This window comes from Hibiscus syriacus, unplaced genomic scaffold (genome assembly GCF_006381635.1).
Source record: "Hibiscus syriacus cultivar Baekdansim isolate YM2019G1 unplaced genomic scaffold, ASM638163v2 tig00111493_pilon, whole genome shotgun sequence".
Classification (NCBI taxonomy): Eukaryota; Viridiplantae; Streptophyta; class Magnoliopsida; order Malvales; family Malvaceae; genus Hibiscus; species Hibiscus syriacus.
Window position 1 is genome coordinate 62,496 of NW_024063102.1, and position 19,600 is coordinate 82,095.

Below are 19,600 nucleotides of genomic sequence, written 5' to 3' on the forward strand. Positions count from 1 at the left end.
AAATATTGGTACCAAATGATAGAGAATTTCATGTAGATTAATTCTCTAGTTTACAACTTAATCCAAAAATTAATCGTATAAGCTTAAAAACTAAAAAATAGATTTTTTTCCTTGGTAACTTGTATGTTTCGACCATGAGGAGAAGGATAGCCAAAAAAATATGCTTCATCTCTTGATAATTCTAGTATTTATTAATTAATACACTTGTCATTTAACTAATTAAATTGAATTTAAAATTCAATTCTTAAGAAATTCGGTTTTTACCATTAATGAACCTTGATAATTACCAAATGTCATTGCATTATCTTGCATTAAAATATTCCTTAGTAAAAGATGAATCAATTTGGCTTTGACTTTCTATTTTAGCCATGGAATTTTCAAAAATTGCATTTTAGTAACTAAAATTTCAATGTTTAATCAAATTAGAAAAATTACACTGATCTGAACAAAATTTATCTGATCTAAAATATGGAAATAATATTTCCAACTATTTTCTAACATCCTTCAAAATTTTGTAAAATTTTAATTCAATCCGATTATTGATTATCGCTGCCAAACTTTATCGCTTTATAGCTTTTAACACAAATCACATATTAAAAATATATTTTCATAAACCCCACTTTCAGAGTAAAATATCCATTTATGAAATAAAAATTCTTTTTAAGAAAATTACAATGTAGGTCCCTAGACTTTTCTCAATTTATACTTTGGCCACTAAACTTTTAAAATTTATAATTTAGTCAATAGTCAAATTTTGGGGTATTACAATATTTATGTGTTTGAGGAACACAATAGAGGATTAAGATATGTCTCAAGAGGCACTAGGTAATTATCAGGAAGGGATAGATGAAAACTATTGTTATTAATCAGATTTCGCAAGTAAGATCCATATTAAAAGGGTTCGACTATTAGTAGATCAAAACATGCATTTAGAAACTTATACTTTGGAACCATTTACGATTTTAGTGTTTCAAAAAGGAATTCAGGAACCTTTACATCATAATTATTTAAGATTTATATATACATGAATAATTCCATCATTCAGCTATTAGGGCATTTCAGATATTTTGATTTCTGGAGGATTCCTAGTAACTTAATCCGATAAGTGTGAAATGATGATTTACGATATTCAAGATTCATGTCGATTTATCATGATATCAGGTCAACTTGAACTGAACAAATCCCAACACTACGATCGACTGAAATATCTTACGAAAATTCACTTGTTAACACTGGCTGCACTAACAAAATTGATCACCTTTAGAGTCCTCGATGAACGTATCTTGAAGAATTGAACTAATATTTCAAGGGGTTTAAACCATTTATGAATTATAAAATTTCCAGAGTGACCAAGTGTTTGGGTTGTCTCGATAATCTTTAGCGGCCATTACAATATTTAATGCTTACTGGTACTCTTAGAACTTGACCTCAAGTATTTCCTTAATCCACATCATGAGGGTATTTACGTTATTTTAATGCTCGAGGGTTATTCTGGTCATTTTAGAGTTTATGTTATTTTGGCCATTTTAGGGTTCAAGGGTAATTTGGTTATTATGTTAAATCCAAGTATATTTGTTGTTTCTGGTAATTTGATCTTCGGATATGTGTTCCAAAAATCAGTAATTCTAAGTCACTTATCTTCTCAGAGGTTAGAAAACGATTATCAGAACTTTCCAATCAAATTATGAATTTAATATACAAACTTTTGGTTCTATCAAGACAATAATGGATTCTTAAGTTATTTCCACTACCAGGGAAGATATAGGTCCTTTTTATCTCAATGGTATTTCAGTCATATAATTCAATTCTGACATTTGCCATATTTTGTGAAAATAGTCTTCGGGTGTTTGCTCGAAAATAAGAAATTCTAAGCATGTTTTTGCATCACAAAGGTAAAAAAAATTATTATCAAGGTTTCTCTAAATCGATTGAGTATTTAATAGGTGAAACGGTAGTTTATCAGATCGAATATGACTTTTCAGGTTTATTTTCCAATTTTAGGGATAATATTATCTTTTTACAATATAAGGGTATTTTTGTAATTTTATCGTATAGGGGTATTTTCATAATTTCTTATCCAAGTATTCCAATATTTCACCTTTAACAAAAGTAATAAGAAAAAGATCTTAAGGTCAATTGATTTATTGATTGATCATTGACTTCAATTTATTTCTTATCGGGCATAAAATTTTTTATGCAAGTCATTCGAGTCTTATTCAGTTTACTAATCTTTTTACCGTAATACGTTCGAGTACAACAATAATTAATTCCACACAATTGACCAATATTACTTATTCATGCAGTAACCATTATCAACGGGTATTGAAAACATGCAAAAAGTAGTATTGTATTACCTCAATTTACGAGCCACATCGATTGACCATTTAAACTTCATTCGAATGCCCTTAAACTTTAATTCGACGACCCATAAAGTCTCGGATACATTTCAACACTAATTGCATCAGAAATAAAACTAAAACATGAAAATTCATATTGAATATGGAGGTAAAACGCCAAAAATTAGCTTATCGAGTTCGAATTTGGCGAAACGAAATTCGAATTCAGACTCATGACATTAAAAAACATAATATAGGACTTTTAAAAAAACTGACTTTTTGGTCAAAGTTAACAATCAACCCTGGTCAAAGTCAAAGTCAACTGTTAGGTCAACAGGTAATGGTTCAGTCAAGGTCAACGGTATGAGTTGACTAGGATCGAGTTGACTCAGTATGTTAACTTAGTGAGTTGAATCGGTTGGAAAAAACAGGCCGATTCGATCTAAGATATATTGATTTAGTTCGGCTCGATCTAAGGCAGATCTAAGGGGAGACAAAGAAAAACGATCACCAGGGTTCTGATCAGATATGCTCAAAGAACTTAACAGTGTAGGTAGTGAGGTTAGTGAAGCTCGAAATCGGTGTGAAAAAATGAAAAATTAAGGCAATCAGAGGTTTTTGTCGAAGCTACGAATGTCGATTCATGGTTAACAACAATGATTTATGAAGAAAGGCGATGTGGGTCTTGGTCGCGGGTGAACGGCGGTCACGTTGGTGGTGGCGGTGTGATACACGGACGATAGGAGGTTGTTGAAACTGACGGTGAACATCATTGGGGAAGGTTTAATAATTTTGGGTATTTTCTAGTTTTAATTTGAATGTCATTATTTTTGTCCAGATCTCATTTAAATCAGAGCTAAAATAAACATTTTATTATTTTGAGGCAGAAACAGTGCCCTAGCCTAGTGGCTAGTGGCATGGCTCCCCTCATTTCTCAAAGTACACGGGTTCAAGGCATGAAAACTATACATTTTTTTATTCTTGTTAAAAGCTAAGGGGAAAATTATGGGTCCAGTCCTTCAATTAATATGAAGCCCACAAAAATAATTCCAAGTTCTCTTAATATCATAATTTGGTCCCTTTAAAAGATACTTAAAAATTACTAAAATTTAAACAAAAATTTTTAGGTTATGACAACTATCATCCCCATAAAAGAATTTTGTCCTCAAAATTCACCCGAGTCGAATGGATACGGAATCTAAGTCTCTAATTATTCCTCTATCTCTTAGGTAACTTCTATTGAACTACGATTACTCCACTGAACCTGTACCATTGAAATATAACTATTCCGAAGAACTCTCTCTCATATCCCAAATTTAAAATATGAACAAACTTCTCTTTGCAAATGCATTAAGGACATCCAAAATGCTTTTAGGATTCAATATCAACTTAAGTTTATAAACGACTAATCTTATCATCCAACACATCCAAGTAACCATAGTTTTGGGCAGATAAAACTTGTTTACCTTCAGTGCCACATGAAAACATAAATGTTTTCTTTCAGATGTAACAGAATCACTCGAGATTTACACTTTTACCATGTACGTGAATGCTTTCTTTTAATCTAATATTGATCAAACCACTAAGGTATGAGGCCCAACACTTATTGAGTTTCAGTACCATAACATTGGATCAAGAATGATTCAAGAATTTCTTCAATTCAATTCATCAATGTACAACTTTAAGGGGAAAAACACCTTGTCAAAACTTGTACCATAATATTTTTCTCTTCGATCCACTTGGCAGCAGTTCCAAATCTTAAAATTTTTTCTTTATTATGACACACAATTAACTTTAAGGTTCCAATTATATAGCTTAGCTATGGGGTTAGATTCATAGAATGGGTAACATGTTCCAATTTCATATCAAGAGTAGGATTATAATTCTTCAAATAAGAAACCCTCACGTTCTCGTGAGGCATTTTACAGGATCTGGTCGAATGCTGACAATATTCATTTCCTGTAGATGTCGAGCCCTTACAGAGATAGTACTTAGGTTAGCTTAATTCAGAGATGAGACTCCACCTTGGAGTTCATACTTAGAGAAATATCGTTATAATTTAGGGGCATGTACTAACCAGACATCCTATTGATAGTTGACCAGCCGATCTACCTAGAAGAATTGACTCAACCTAAGCTCTAATACCAATAAATGTAACATTTTCAGACCGTGTAGATAATCCGATCCAATCTGGGTGTCACATTAGGGCCACTGAAATGACCCTCAATAAAAATTCTAGGAAAAATTAAAATTTTCATTAAAACGTGTAAAATTATATAAAAATTTATAATTAAAATACATGTTCAGAAAATCATTCATTTATTATAAACATAATTAAAATCATACAAGTTCTAGACTTAATATAAAAGTCCAAAGCGACATACATTTCCCTTAATTACACATGTACAATACTCTCAAACAATGTCGAAAGAACTCTCATTACTACTGTTGACAATTGCACAAGATTGATTCTTTAACCTGAAATGATGAGTAACAAAGCGAGCATTGGAAAAGCTCAGTAATACATAACAACCATAAGATGCTAAAAGAAAAGCAGCTAAATGGAAAAACATAAATCCAAGTATATATTGGTTCCAGTGATGAGTTAAAGTTTCACTTATGTTTCTTTAGGTAATAAACAGGAAGCTTACAGTTCATAGGAAACATTTAGAGGAACAGATTTAGGAGGTTGAAAACGGTTGTATAGTGAGTTCCTACAAAACTAGGATAAATGTAATCATAGTTTAAAAATAGTAGTAGTTTATCTCATTACAATAGATTTTTAAAAACAAAGTAATACCTTCCAACCGGGCAATCCATATACAGTTCCCCAGAACTGAATCCATAAGGACTTACCCTAGGCCCAATGGGCATAGGAGCTAACCTAAGGGAACACCTTGGGTTCATAAAGACTTACCTTAGTCGAAGCGTATGAGCCACCTAAGGGGAGTGCACCAGTTCCATAAAGACTTATCCAAAGCACAAAGAAAATGAGCCACCCTATAGGAGTATCATAGGGTCTATAAGGTCTTACTACTAGGCCCACTAAGCTCATGAGTCCACCCAAAGGTCTCCTTAGGTCATTAAGGATTTACCATCCTAATTGGGGTTGAACCTATAGAACTCCGTAACATATCCCAGATAGTACCCTAGTATAAAAATGTTAAAAAGTAATATCAGAATCAAAGCCAAATGTATCTAGTATCAGATACCAGATATCAGAATCCAGAGATCAGAAAACATATTTTCATTTCAAATATCAGAGTCATACTTTTAAAATCAGAGAAAATATTTATGTGTATGAGGAACACACTAGTGGATTAAGATGTCTCTCTAGTGGCACTAGGTAGTTATCAGAAACTGATGCACGAAACTTTTGTATATTGATCGAATTTTGGAAGTAAGATCCCTATTAAAAGGGTTCGACTATTAGTAGATCAAAACAAACATTTTGAAACTTATACTTTGGAACCATTTACGATTTCGGTGTTTCAGAAAGGTATTCATGAATCTTTACATCATAATTATTTAAGATTTATATATAACATGCATAATTCCATCATTCAGGCTATTAATGGCATTTCAAACATTTTTATTTCTGGAGGATTCCTAGGAACTTAATCCGATAAGTATGAAATTATGATTTACGATATTCAGGATTCATGTCGATTTATCAAGATATCATGTCAACTTGAATTGAACAAATCCCAACACTGCGACACCTATAAATCAATCGACCGAAATACCTTACGAATATTTGCTTTTTAACACTAATTGCACTAACTGAATAGGTCGCCTTTTGAGTCAATGCTGAATGGATCTTGAAGAACTAAACTAATCTTTCAGTGGGTTTTAAACCATTTATGTAGTAATAAAGTTTCTAGAATGACCACGTGCTTGGGTCTTCTTGATAATCTTTAGGGGCATTACAATATTTAATGCTTTACTAGTACTCTTAGAACCTGACCACAAACATTTCCTTAATCCAAATCAAGAGGGTATTTGCGTCATTTCAATGCTCGAGGGTTATTATGGTCATTTTGGAGTTCATGTTATTCTGGTCATTTTATTGTTCAAGGGCAATTTGGTCATTCTGTTTAATCCAAGTATACGTTTTGTTTCTGGTAATGTGGACTTCGGATATGTGTTCCAGAACTCAATAATTCTAAGTCCCTTACCTTATCAGAGGTTAGAAAACGATTATCAAAACTTTCCAATCAAATTATGAATTTAATCTACAAACACGTGGTTCTATTAAGACAATAATGGATTCTTAAGTCATTTCCACAACCAGGGAAGATGTAGGTGCTTTTTTTTTTTATCTCAATGGTATTTCAATCATATAATTTAATTCTGACATTTTCTATATTTCTCAGAAAATAGTCTTCAGGTGTTTGCTAAAAAATCAGAAATTCTAAGCACGATGTTGCTTCTCAAAGGTAAAAATTTATTATCAAGGTTTCTATAAATTGATCGAGTATTTAATAGGTGAAACGGTAGTTTTTTCAGATCGGATATGACTTTTCAGAGTTATTTTCCACTTTCAAGGATAATCTTATCTTTTTACAGTATAAGGGCATTTTCGTAATTTTACCACATAGATATATTTTTGTAATTTCTTATCTGAGTATTCCAACATTTAACATTCAACAAGAGTAATTGGAATTTACAGAACTTATGGTCAATTGATTCATTGATTGATTACTGAACTTGAATTTATTTCTTATCGGGCTTCAAATTTCTTATGCGAGTCATTCGAGTCTTATTCAGTTTACTAACATTTTTACCGTAAAAAGTTTGAGACCAACAATAATTAATTTCACATAATTGACCAATATTATTTATTCAAGCAGTAACCATTATAAACGTGTATAGAAAAGCATGTAAAAAGTATTATTGTATTATCTCGATTTACGAGCCACATCGATCGACCATTTAAACTACATTTGATTACCCTCAAACTTTAATTCCATGTCCCATAAAATCTCGGATACATGGAAACACCAATTGCATCAGAAACGAAACTAAAACATGAAAATTCATACCGAATAAGAAGGTAAAACGCCAAAAGTTAACTTATCGGGTTTGAATTTAGAGAAATAGACTTCCAATTTAGACTCAAAACGCCGAAAAACATAAAATATGACTTTAAAAAAGTTATTTTTTGGTTAAAGTCAACAGTCAACCCTGATCAAAATCAAAGTTTAACGGTTCAGTCAAGATCAACGGTCTGAAATGAATAGGGACGGACTCAGTACGTTAACTTAACGAGTCGATTCGATTGGGAAAAGACCGATTCAGTTCGGCCTGGTCTAACTAAACCAGTTCAGAGTGTTTTCAAACCAGTCAAGAAGCTCACGCGCCAAGGCGGCATGTGAGAGGCCAACACGGTCGACCCCGATCGTCTGATTACTCGTCAAGCACTAAATCACCATTAAAACACCAAATTCAAGTCCAAAACGTGAATAACTCAAACGAAAAATAGTTAAAAAGTTTACCAATGGCGAATGGTGGACATGCGACGTGGTAGGGGCGTCAAAGCAACACAATCGCGAGGGTTATGATCGAATTTGCTCAGAAAACTCAGCGGTGTAGACGGTGAGGTTACTAAAGCTCGGAATCGGTGTGAAAAAATGAAAAATCAAGGCGGTCTGGGGCTTTCGTCGAAGCTACGATTACCGATTCAAAGTTAACAACATCGATTTACGGGGAGACGCGATGTGGGTTTTGGCCTCGAGTGAATGGTGGTCACGTTGGTGGTGGCGGTGTGATACACGGAAGACGGGAGCCGACTGAAATAAACGGTGAACGGCAATGGGGAAGGTTTAATAATTTTGGGTATTTTCCGATTTTGATTCGAATGACCACTATTTGTTTCAGATCTCATTTAAATCAGAGCTAAAATAAACTTTTTATTATTTTGAGGAGTGAGTCGCTAGGGGCATGGCTCCCCTCATTTCTCACAGTAGACTAGTTCAAGGCATGGAAACCACACACTTTTTATCTTCTTAAAAGCTAAGGGAATATTTGTGGGTCCAGTCATTCAATTAATATGAAGTTAACAAAAATAATTCCAAGTTCTCTTAATCTCATAATTTAGTCCCTTAAAAAGCTAATTAAAAATTATTAAAATTTAACCCGAAAATTTTGGGGTGTGATAGTATTGTCATGAATTCTTACCGATAAAGATATCATTGATATTATATTGATAATTCGACTAAAAAACAGATTAAATATTTTTGAATCATGATAATTTACATCTATTTTATAATATAATGAATCATCTTATTTACTTTCTACAAATTGAAACAATAGAATGAGTTTTGAAAGCTAAACTTTTAACACCAAGCAATCCTCGATAATCGAACAAATTCGTCAACACTCATGCTTCCCTAAACACATTGTGGCTGGGAATGGGCATAGGTTGAAAATTTTACAACCTTCACCCGACTCTATCCTATCCAAAAAATATATATTTTTCACTCGATCTGATTTTTTTAGATAAAATTTGAATCTGACTCGATTCGACCCGAAATAATAAAAAATATTATTTTTATTCAATAGAAACAATGATTTAATTGAAAAAATAATATATAGAGGAATATTATTATAATTATTCCTAAATATATAAGATAAAATTATATTTTTTTGGTCGAGTCGAATATTTTTCACCCTGAACCCAAATCCGACCCGATATGAACATCACCTTTAAAAAACACGACCCGAACCCAAAATGTTTTAAAAAACCCGAACCAATTAGGTCGGGTCAGAAACCGTCGGGTTCGGATATCATGTCCATCCCTAATTGTGGCTATTATGCTATCATATTAACGTGAGTTTTTTTTTTTACTTTTAATTTATCATATCAATTTTTTTTCAAGTTGAAAGTATGGTGTTTTTATGATCGTATACAGACATCACAAAGTTATTATATAAGAAAATATATAACAATAATTATACCTTTTTGTAATTATAATATTTTTAAGGGTTAATTATCCCATTCATACATGAATTATACTCGATTCCCAGTTTCATCCATAAAGTTTAAAAATTCTTAATTAACTACATAATGTTTTACGCCGTTAACGGGTATACCCATTTCTGTCATAGAAGATGACGTGGAACCTCTGACCCATAAAAATCTGACACGTAGCGAATAAAAAATATTTTTTGAAGATTTTTTTCTGAAATTTATTTCACCCATTTGGCTCCTAATTTCCACGTCGGTTCAACGGTCTGAAGAAACCAATATTTGCAAAGGGTTCTCTTCAGAAAAATCGAAGATTGCAATTCTCAGTATTTCGAATCAATTCAAGAGTTGTCTTCTAAAATTTCAGGTAAACACGTGTTCGTTTGGATTTCATTTGGGTTTTATTTGGATTATTTTCTATTTATTTTGGTTAATTTGACGAATTTGTTTCTAGGGTTCTTTATTTGGGTACTTTGACGAATTTGTTTGCAAAGACATTTCTTCATTTGTGTATTTTCACGATTTGTTTTTAGAGTTCATTTCGATTTCATATGAATTTTTGCTTATTTCATTTTGAATTTGTTTTTCATTATATTTTTTAAAGGATGTCATCATATTCCTCAAACTCAAAGGGAAGAATCTGTCGAGAATTCATCTGCAATTGTGGGAAGAAAGTTGTAATTCGTGCATCCAGAAAAGAATTAAGCAAAGGCCAACGATTCTTCGGTTACCCTAATTGGTTTGAGGTTAGTTCTTGTACATGTTAATTCTTTTGAGAGTATGAAATGTGATCCATATTGGTTAGTTATGAAATGCTTCACTATGATTTGTTCTTTGGTTGTCCATATTGGTTCATTGTTAATTCTTTTGTTTTAACTGGACTTTATGAAATGTGATTTATGACAATGGATGTAACTTCTTTCGTTGGGTTGATGAAGATGTTGGAGACAAATACGATAGGAACATTCTTCTCGAAGTTATGAAAGAAAATAACATGTTGTTAAGAGTGAATCGAGAGTTGAAGGTTGCTCAAGTATTGCTGAAATGCAAAAGAGATTGTTGTGTAAGTGATGGTTCAAAATTGTTGGAAGTGGAGGAGAAATTGAGGAAGGCCAAGTGTGAAGCATTTATGTTCAAGCTTGTGATATTGTTGTCTATGTTTTTTGGTGTACTGTTCTCCATGAGTAATTGATATATTAGAATTGGTTGTTTTAGTTGTTGTTCATAGTGTACTTTTTATGTAGTTGTTAATCTTAAGCTTGTTTTAGTTGTATAAGGTTGGTGTACATGAACAATTGAAATGTTTATGAAATGTTACTTTTTATACATCTATTGCACATTTACAATACCAAATATGTTAACCTTCATTTAAATTTACAGTTATATAAACTTGACCAAAATTTTCATTCAAGATTAATAAAAATATTTAAAGTTACCATATTTCCATTCAATATTTGACAAAATACATAAAGTTTAACTAAAGTAAAGTTGTACAAAATATGATAAAAACAGTTCATTTACTAGTTCCTTAACAGAGTTTAATAGAAAATGCAAAGGGACATTCTATCTACTTCCATGGTGTTGTTGCATGTGGTGTTGATGCATGTTGTGTTTTTGTTTTCTGTTGAGGTTGTTGTTTACTAGGACATTTCCTTGAGTTATGTCCCTGTTTGAAACATAGTTGACACCTTTGTCTGACTCCTCTTTTAGACAATCTTGTTCGACAACTACTTTCACATTGTTCTTGCCTTCTCTTCTTTTTCGGTCTCTCAGGCATTTCTTCTTAATGGGTGATTTTAGAGGACCCATATTTGTTATCAGCCAGAACTTATCACCAAGTAATGCAGAGAGGACACAACTATAAATATGCTCGTTAACTTCTTTCTTGTACAAATGAAACACATAATCCTCAATTAACTCATTTCTAAACAAAATGACACATATTATGAGGTCAAGGTATACCAGTTAAATCCCATGCCCTACAGGAACATCTTATTCCATTCATGTCAACAACATAAGTATCTTCCCCCACACTACTTCATACCCGTCAGAACCATTCCAAATAACATGATAGTAAGAACTCAACTCCTTATTGACTTGAACTTTTCCCATGATTTTAGGCCCAAACATTGATTTCTAAGACAGAGTTTTTTTTCTGTTTTTCACAATCCTATTCATTACATAGTACCTAATGTACTCAAGCATGGATATTATGGACATGAACCTTGATTGCAGAATAGCATCATTAAAGGCTTCAACAAAATTATTATTAACTACATGAGAAGTTGTTTTAAAAAAAAACCCTGCTCCAGTGTATTGAGTCTTTTAATAACAAATCCTCTAAAGCTTTACTTTGCAACTCACCCAGTCTAGATGCATGATGATAGAAATCACCTTTATTGGTGCTCTTCATGCTCAACATACACATGCAGTACCCTTTTCATACTATGTAAAATCATAGTCCTAAAAGATGCATCATCATAATAAACTATAGGTCCATCCTTTAAAATTTTTCCTGGTACTATATAGCTAAACAACTTTACTCCTCTATAACCAACCTTATGTACCAAGTCAAATAACTAAAAATAACTTAATAAATCCATGTAAATTTCCCACTCAACCTCATCTCCACCAACATATTCCAAATCTCAGTTCTTAACAAACTTGTCACCCATGCGCATAACAATTATTGTTCCGTCTACACTTATTTTTCAATTGAAGCCTAATATATACAAGAACAAATTTAACTCAATATTATATTCAAATTTTTAAGCATTTATACTGTAAATATGAAGAATGTATAAAATAAACAAAAACGTTGCATCTCTTTCAAAATATTCTTTACAATTCACTTACTTTCCCCAAATCTCCAGTAAAATCGAATCTTTAAAAGTAACAATAATCACTCTCTAAAATCAATCAAACTGAAAAAGTAAATTTTAAAAAATTACCCCAATTTATAACTGTTTTAAAAATAATAACACCCAAGAACCTCAAACCCCTGTTCAAAATCGAATAACAAAGAACATTTCCCCCAAATATTGAATGCATTATTATAATTTAGATAAGGATACTTACCTCAAATCAAATGCTAAGACGAAGAAGATTAAACCCCTTTTTTCAGATTTAAGAAATTCTTCAAAATCGATTAATAACGAAACCTTGCTCTCGCGTACAAACTCTAACCCTGATTGTTTAAAACCTTAGTAAAGTCAAAGTCGAAGTGGGTATTCGCGTAGAAACATCAGTTCACACACTTCTCTCCGATGTACAACCTCCTTCTCCGATGAACAGAGGTGTAAAACAAGATCGGTTTAATCCACGTGGGAATGAGGCAATTTAAAATCAAATGGGGTTTCTTCTGACCGTTTAATCCACATGGAAAATAGAAGCCAAATGGGTGAAAAAAAAATCGGAAAAAATCTTTAAAAAATATTTTTTTATTCGGCACGTGTCAAATTGTTATGGGTTCTATGATGGAAATGGGTATACTCGTTAACGACAGAAAACATTATGTAGTTAATCGAGAATTTTTAAACTTTATTTATGAAACTGAGAATCAGGTATAGTTCATGTATGGATAGGATAATTAACTCAATTTTTAAAATTTTTGACTAATAATATGTAATTACATAAAATTTAGTATCATCATTATTTAAAAATAAATAAAAGTGTTAAAACCAACGGGGTTGGTTCAAGTAATAAGCAACTTGATATTGATTAAGCAATGTCTCAAGTTCGAATCCTTGTGTATGCAAAAAATCCCCGTTGGAAAACTCACCCATCGAAGACAGGTGTGTGAGCCGAGTTGGTCCAGATTAGTTAAAACGAAGACTTGGAATTGAATGACAAAAAAAGTGTTAAAATCAATATGACTAATTACATATGTAATTATTTTATTTTTCACCTTTCTAAAAAACTAAAGATCCTTAATACAAGCAATCTCTTAAATATGCTATATTATGCAAACAAGATCCTCAATACAAAATTATTGATAAGTTTGTAAAACCTTTCGGTGCGAAATTTAAAGATCTGACTATTAGATCTATTTAGCATGATGGTCATATACTTGACATCATTAGATAGAATCATTATAAATTCTCCTCATTTATGAGTTAGGGGGGTTCCCTTTTTTTTCCCCTCATTCCTCGTTGAACACATCATTCCATAAAAAAAATATCGAATGACGATCACTCTCTCATCGATCACGGCTTCCTCATTTAAAATAGAATGGGTAAATCACTTATCACGTCGTCAATGGACCAAACTTGTTCCATCACCAAAAGAGTGTAATTGAAATGTTTCAATTGTACGATATTCAATATAGCTCACCAATTAAAATGGCTAATAAAAATATTTATAGTTATAATCTATATAATTAAATTAGTTATAATTAATTCTAATTATTTTATGATTTTAAAATAAATAAAAATTCCATATTAATATTTGAATAAAAAGCAATTAATTATTTTAATAATTTTATCTAACCAATGATCTTATAAAAAAAATAAAATACCATTTTATTTCAAATTAAAGTATATAATAGAATTTTACGAATCAAATGATCTCAATAGTTAAAATAGTAATGTTTTCTCTTAAAGTTCTAAATTCAAGTATTGTGTATATAGGAGTATGACGATAACTATCAAATGATCTCAATAATTTATAGATTGTTGAGAAATGACAACCTACTTAAATTGAATGTTATTTAGTACAGATAAAATGTTGGAGTCTTTTATTGGAGTGAGACCAAGTTGAAGCACAAAAACTTCAATCCAAGGATAAGGGATTTGTCACTCAGAGAGCAACACTTGATTGATCAAGCTTTCCAAATTCAAAAACGATGGGCCGTTCAAACTAGCAGCTTCCTCTGCTTTTTTCTTCCATTCCATGGATTTTTTCTTCATCTCCCTCCCTTTCTCACCCTCCATCAACTCCCTCACCAGCTTCTCCACTTCCTCGCTCTTCACGTGATTGTCGATTTCCATGCCGATTCCCCATTCACCACAGGCGAATCGACAATTGGTTTGTTGCTCGGCGAAAAACGGCCAAGAAATCATCGGCACCCCACTCGAAATGCTTTCCATGGTCGAATTCCACCCACTGTGCGTCAAGAAACCAGCTATCGCCGGGTGGTTCAAAACTTCCTCTTGCGGGATCCAGCTCGCCATTAAGCTTCGCTCCTTGGTTTCTTCGATGAACTCCGGTGGCAATACGGCCGAGTCGCCCCTCACCAAATCGGGCCTGATGATCCACAAAAAGAGTTGCTTGCTGTTTGCCAGACCCCAGGCGAACTCAACGAGATGATTCGCTGTCATCACCGTGATGCTCCCGAATTAACGTAGACGACGGATTTGGGTGCCTTGGAATCCAGCATTGGAGACACTGGGGCTCTTCTTTCCACAGATTGGATCCGATGGAGTTCAAAGATGATGATTTTGGGATGTTTTTGAGAAGCAAATTAAGGGGTCCGATGGCGTAAATTCGAGGGAGCATAGAGGAAAGAGCTTTGAAAACATCGTGCTCCAACTCGTCGAAAGTGTTGATGATAACGGCTGAAGCTTTCGCGGTTCTCTCGCTCTCTGTTGCGAGGAAGTTCAACATTATATCATCGGGATTCGTTGTTCGAACAAAGCTCGGAAGGTCCCGTACGCGGATGTTTTTCATGCCCGGAATCCAGTCGATGACGGTTTCCAAATACCCGTTCAATAAATACGACTCATCTGTCGAACAAAAGACAATTAATGGATCAATAAATCAAATTATTATTTTTTTACAAAATGTAGAAGCATGTACCTTTCAATGGTGTAACACCTTTTTCAATAAGTTGGCGATAATGACAATACGCCAGGAACCCGCACGCGCTGGGGGTCCAAAACAACACTTCGGGGATCCCCAGCTCTTGCGCCGCATCGAGAGTGAAAGACATGCACCCATCGGAGACAACACAGGTGACGGGCGGAACAACACCATAGGAAGAGTTGAGCTTAGCAAGAAGTTGACGGAATGGGACCAAGCAGTTCTTGCTAGTCGATTCGCAAAGCGCCGGAATGTCTTGCGTTCCCTCGATATCCGGCGGAGGAAGCCCGTCGGGGATGGTCTCGAACCGGAAGTCCGGAAGGCCGTCAAGGGCGTTGGGGCCCCTGTATTTGAGCAACCGCTGATGGTTGTACTCGGTGTTGACGAAGGTGATGTGGAAGCCCTTGTGGTGGAGGAGTTTGGCCACTTTGAACATGGGATTTACGTGACCCTGTGCCGGGTATGGTATGCATACTGCACGCGGCTTATTGGGCAATGAGTTTGATCCCATCTCTCTTCTTCCTCCCTGCACTAACAATGGCGGATTCCCCCCGTCTTTGGAGCACTGTTTATTGGGTAATTGAACGCTTAAATTAAAATATATTTAAAGTCAAACCTTTTTTTTTCCTTATCGATTTAGCTGTCATTTGATATAAATATCAGATTGGATCCGATTTCGTTTTTTTAACCATGTGCGACGTAATAAATATCTAATAAAAATCGAGTTAATTATATGGTTGATCAATTATATTAGTGTTTTATCGACTTTTTTTCATTTATTTTGAAAAATATAATATATGATTTTTTTTATTTAACTAAAATATGATCACTTTCGTTTTTATTTAATTAAAATGTTGTAGATATTCAATTTGTCCGGGGTCTTATTCAAAGCCCAAATTACAAAGGGTCATTTGATCCAATTCCAGCAACCCAACCCAAGACCCGTTTGGGGCTAGAACTGATCCAAGCCTAAGGGAAACCCTAAATTTTGATAAGGTTTCTATAACCCTCTAGAGTTGCGCATCAGGAGTCGTTGGATTCAGGGAGATCCAACGGCATGCATGCTTTAGTCATTAGGGTTTTAGGACCCTTCAACCGCCACCTTGAAGCGCAACCTTCGGATCTGGACCCATCCAACGGTCCAGATCACGTTCTGCTGCTAACCCATCTAGATCACTAAGTTGCCACCGCCGTTGGACCCAATTACGACGGTCGACCATCCCACGTGAACCTTAGCAACCTGCAATATCAAGAGAAACACGACAGAAGACTCAGAACCAAGTTTCAAGGCAGCAAAACCCAAGTCAAAGAAAAACTTGCAGTAGACTCACGGATTTTGAAAGAGAAATCAGAAGACAAAATATTGTAAAATCTGGTTCTATATAAACCAGAACCAAAATGTTGTAAAGGGGGGACCCTCAGATATTTTTCCAGAGAAGAAAAAGCAATAAATATCAAATATTTAAAAAAAAAACTACCAGCCATCAACAACAAAAACGGGAATAGAGACCAAGCAACCATCCAAGAAGAAAACATAAAAATTAGAACGACCCGTACCTTTCTCGTCTGTAAAGACCCTCGTCGCCCTCATCAAGAGGCAGTGCCTCGTCGAATCGAAGGTAAACCCTTCACCCTTCGTTGGTTCCTGGTTGGTTTTAGGTGTTCATGTGCGTTTTGGGTCTGGAGTTGGAAGCTGAAGGGGTAGATCGGGTTTAGGCCATCGTTTTTGGGTTAGGCTCTAGGTAGGTTTCTGGTCAAGGTTGCTCATCGGAGTCCTCCGGGGAGGTAAGAGGTCACGGTGGCCGTAGTGTTGTGAGGTTACTAGGAGGTGAAGCAGGTTTGGTTTTCAAGTTTAGTTTGGGTTTAGGTCGCCGGTTTAGGTTGGTATTTGAAGGGGTTGTCGTCGGAGGATCGGTTTAGATGGAGTCTTAGCTCCTCGTCGAGCGTAGGGCGGCAGATACCAGGGAGGCTTTGGGCTTCGTCGAGGGTTAGGAGAGAGTTTGAGGGAGAGAAGTTGAGAACGGCGGGGGGGGGGGGGGATAAGTTTGCTAAAATGAAACTAAAGGGAGAATGAAAATTAGGTTAAAAATAAACCAAAGACACCTAATATGTTCAGTTTCCAAAACGACGCCGTTTGGAACCCGAGCCTAGGAGAGGTTTAAACCACGTCGCGGTCCCTGCAGTTCTCAGCTGTTTTGTTTAATCCTCGCTTTGATTTTGTGGAAATCTTAAATTGGGCTCTCAATCTTTATGTTTGTTACATTTTAGTACGAACCATGTTGTTTAAAGTTTTTCACAGTTTTATGTATTCGACTCTTAAATTTCAGGACATTTATTTTAGTCCATCTCGTTTGTTAATTCATATCTTGTGTTATTTATGTTTCTGGCCTGTTGTTTCGAGTTCTTTTATTTTAGCCCTATGTTTTGTTGTATTTAAATCTTTGTTGTCTTAAACATTCGACATCCACATTTTTGTATGTTGCATTTTAGTCCTGAGTGTGTTTTGTTTTATTTGTTTTTAGTCCCTTGCAATGAAATAGTTTCATTTCAGTTCATAGTATTCAGTACGGTATAATGCTAGCATTTCTACCTTAATTTGTATTTTATTCATAATTAGGATATTAAAGTTTAATTTAAATATAATTATTTTCTGAAATTTTATAAGTTGTTATGCTATGTTTTCGTTGGTTGTGTTTAGGTCACCTTTGTTCATTAAGTATAGCTATGTATAGAGTACATATATATATATTTTTTTTGTAATTATAAAATATGTATGTGATTTTTATTGAAATATCACATTCCGAGCATGTTGTTAGTGTTTGTATATTTAGGTGTAGTTTTTTTTATGCATGTTTAGCCTCATGTGCATGACTCAGCCTGATCACATAATTGGATTAAGGGTAATACACTTTTAATTTAAAATCGTCAGAATGGCTTTTCTTAACTTACAGAAAAGTCATTTTTGACGATTTTAAATTACAAGCGTATCCTGTCATTGTCACCAAAAAAAAAGGTTGATTTCTCACTTTAAAATTTTGGGAACGAAAGAAAAGGAAATATTCGGTTATTTAAAATTTTCGAGAAAAGGTCGTTAGAACTGAACTAAAGATTTGGTCTCGATATTTTTAAATAATCGAATATTCTTTATCTTTCTAATGACTGGGTAATTTTAAATTAAATCTATTTTGTTGCTTTGAATGTTGCAAATTTGCATGTTTGTTGTTTAAAGGGATCATTAATCAAATTAAATTTGAACTTGCGAAATTCTTTGCAAAGAAATTAATTAATCAACTAGGTACCGATTTAGGGCGTTGTGGGGGTGCTAATCCTTCCCCACGCGTAACCGACTCCCGAACTTGGATTTTGGTAACGTAGACCGTAAATTTGTCGTTTTAATTTAAATTAATTTTTTTTAAAATGACAATGTTTTTGGGTGCCCAATCACACCCTAATCAGAGATTGGTGGCGACTCCTCGAACCTTATATTTTTATCGTAAAGGAATTTCCAATTTTTCGAAACGAGAGGTTTTCTAAAATCGCACTGTTTTTAATTAAAAATTCAATTGAAAAGATAATAACTAAAGATGATGCGGTTTCCAAAATCTCGCCCCTGCTCCCGTTAAAAATCGTTTCGACAGCTTGGCGACTCCGCTGGGACTTTTTTTAGAGAGTCAGGCCGATCATCGATTAATTAATTGTCTTTGCAACGAAATTTTATAAGTTTTCTTTAATTTGGTCTTTGATCCCTTGTTTTTTTGAATTGTTTTATTTACATCTTAATTTGTAATTTGGTGAATGAATAAATAGTTGTACTAATGTGTGTTCTACATGTTTCAGTTTTCTGACCTTCGTTTTAGTCTATTGTTTTTCTTGGATCGAGGCAAAGGATTATGGGTTTCCCCTCACTGTCGTTACAACCGTTTTGATATTTAGAGCCTTCTTACTGTGCTCTATCCCGTTAGGTAGGGGTGAACGCTACGCTTACGTGAGAAAAATTACTTTTCTTCGCATGGGCTTTAGCAAGTAACCTCTGGGGTACATGCCTTATGTTTACGAGTGAAACATTGAGTTTCCTCGCATGGACATAGGGAAATGTATCCTCTCGAAATTGAACTTGATCCGTTTTAAGCATATAATGGGCGAGGATCGAGGGTCTGGCAAGCCCAAGGGGGGCACCAGCAAAGGACAATTCGAGGACCCTTTTATTGATACCAGAACTCTACCCGTCCTATGCTAAATCTCTGTCCACAGACACAAAGGGGAAACTCATTCTAACTTTTCCCTCGAATTTATTTTTTGCAAAAAAGTATGCGAACTAGAGATCATGTGGTTAGGTTTATTTTTCGAACAGGCATGTGAATTAGATACCATGCGGTTAGGATTTTTCATGAATAACGAAACCTGAGAGTAGATACCATGTTGGGTAGGATCTACTAAAGCATGATTGGGTAGATATCATGTTGGGTAGATATCATGTGAATAAGGTTTAAGATGT

At 34.2% G+C, this 19,600-nt stretch overlaps 1 pseudogene; it reads right to left on the bottom strand.

Moving 5' to 3' along the window:
* Positions 1-14,099: 14,099 nt before the first annotated feature.
* Positions 14,100-15,616, bottom strand: LOC120163701 (annotated as a pseudogene).
* Between the last annotated feature and the right edge of the window lie 3,984 nt (positions 15,617-19,600).